The 2,467-nt window shown below is 41.0% G+C and overlaps 1 pseudogene; it reads left to right on the forward strand.

The window, feature by feature from the left end:
* Positions 1–604: 604 nt before the first annotated feature.
* Positions 605–1,784, forward strand: LOC137106978 (tubulin alpha-1B chain-like; annotated as a pseudogene).
* Positions 1,785–2,467: the final 683 nt, after the last annotated feature.

Genomic DNA, 2,467 nt, shown 5'->3' on the forward strand with positions numbered 1-2,467 from the left:
GTGGAATCACTTAGCTAATGATAGTAATGATATCCTAATTTTTCTATTATTAAAATGAATATGACTTCCATCGTCCATACGTATTTGGCTAGAAATACGTACACAAATACGTAAACACTTTTAGCTAGTAAATGTTCAAACTTCAAAACATTCAGCCTTTACAGTGCATAAATACGTGGAAACAGCTTTTTAAATATCTTTTATATTTGTTATAGTTTTTATACTTTTATGCTTTTAAAAAGTATTGCTTTGATGACCAACATCACATAATTTGCCTTTGAAGTTTTTGCTAAAGTTTGCAGTATATAAGGAAGTGACTTTTTTTCAATTATTTCACCAAAAGCAGTTCAGCTTTTTTCAGCCTATATCTGATACTTTGACCTAACCTTCCATTCTTATTTTCTACTTCTTTCAAAATTGTTTACATCTTTATAGTAAACAACAATTTTAACAAAAGCAAAACTTTCAGCAATTTTTAAATAGCAGTTAGAATCCAGCTTATTTCAGCTTTGCCTGGAAACAACTGGTTTACAACAAAAGTCTTTTTTCTTCCTCAGATGAGGTTCGCACTGGGACCTACCGCCAGCTGTTCCACCCTGAGCAGCTGATCACTGGTAAAGAGGATGCGGCCAACAACTACGCCCGTGGACACTACACCATCGGCAAAGAGATCATTGACCTGGTTCTGGACAGGATCCGGAAACTGGTGGGCAACTTCAGGAGGAGTTCATTTTTGAAGTTGGACTTAAAATATTAGACTAAAACCTAATGCACTATCCCTTCTGTCCTCAGGCTGACCAGTGCACTGGTCTTCAGGGCTTCCTGGTTTTCCACAGCTTTGGAGGTGGCACCGGCTCCGGTTTCACCTCCCTGTTGATGGAGCGTCTCTCTGTCGACTATGGCAAGAAGTCCAAGCTGGAGTTCTCCATCTACCCTGCTCCCCAGGTGTCCACCGCTGTGGTGGAGCCCTACAACTCCATCCTGACCACCCACAGCACCCTGGAGCACTCTGACTGTGCTTTCATGGTGGATAACGAGGCACTTTATGACATCTGCCGTAGAAACCTCGACATCCAGCGTCCTACCTACACCAACCTGAACAGGTTAATCAGCCAGCTTGTATCTTCAATTACTGCTTCCCTTCGTTTTGATGGTGCCCTCAATGTTGATCTGACAGAGTTCCAGACCAACTTGGTGCCATATCCTCGTATCCACTTCCCTCTGGCCACCTACGCCCCTGTCATCTCTGCTGAGAAAGCTTACCATGAGCAGCTTTCAGTAGCTGAGATCACAAATGCTTTGAGCCAGCCAATCAGATGGTCAAGTGTGACCCTCGCCACGGCAAGTACATGGCCTGCTGCCTTTTGTACCGTGGTGATGTGGTGCCCAAAGATGTGAATGCTGCCATTGCCACCATCAAAACCAAGCGCACCATCCAGTTTGTGGACTGGTGTCCCACTGGTTTTAAGGTTGGCATCAACTTCCAGGCCCCCACTGTGGTTCCTGGTGGAGACCTGGCCAAGGTCCAGAGGGCTCTGTGCATGCTGAGCAACACCACTGCTATTGCAGAGGCCTGGGCTCGGCTTGACCACAAGTTTGATCTGATGTACGCTAAGCGCGCCTTCGTTCACTGGTATGTGGGTGAGGGTATGGAGGAGGGAGAGTTCTCAGAGGCCAGAGAGGACATGGCAGCTCTGGAGAAGGACTATGAGGAGGTTGGAGCCGACTCCATTGAGGGGGAGGGAGAGGAAGGAGAAGAATACTGAAGGGACAGAAAGGCACTAAAAGGGAAATGAATGATTCTTTTCACTCTTAAATACTTTCCCAAAAGAAATGTCTGTCTATTGTTTGGGCAGTTGAAATACAAAACAATTGCTTCAAATGGATTTTTAAAAGGCATTTCAAAAATATTTGTCTATAAAATATAAGTTTGGCTATATAAGCTTATAAATATATGTTCTGTTCAAAATAAATTTTCTGTAATATTTGAACCTGTCTTTTCGCGTTTCTTAACATATATTTAATAAATGATTAGTAGTTGTGAATGATTCCACTTTCAAAGCTTTAAAAATCAGAATATTGAACAATCTGATAAATGCAGATTAAGACGGTAGATGTTAGATTACTATCCATAAATATCCTTACAGAATAGTATTTTTTACTTTGAAATCTTTATTACGGTTTGTAGTTAAAAACACCAAGGCTTTATTTAGTCATGAGCCTTTAATACCAAAGCTTAAGCTATGCAATATAGTCTTTTACATGTTTAACGTTGAAAGTAAAATGTGTGGATGTTACTACAACAGAGCTCTTACACGGATCTTCAACCCAGTGAAGATCCGTGTAAGATCAGTTTTTTGTCTGCATCATGTTTAATAAATAATTCAATATAGAGGGTTTTTTTTTATTAATACAAGGCTGAACAGTTGTGCAGACAAACTAAATTGGAAGCAAACATCTTATTCAA

The sequence above is a fragment of the Channa argus genome, chromosome 21, assembly GCF_033026475.1.
Source record: "Channa argus isolate prfri chromosome 21, Channa argus male v1.0, whole genome shotgun sequence".
Lineage (NCBI taxonomy): Eukaryota > Metazoa > Chordata > Actinopteri > Anabantiformes > Channidae > Channa > Channa argus.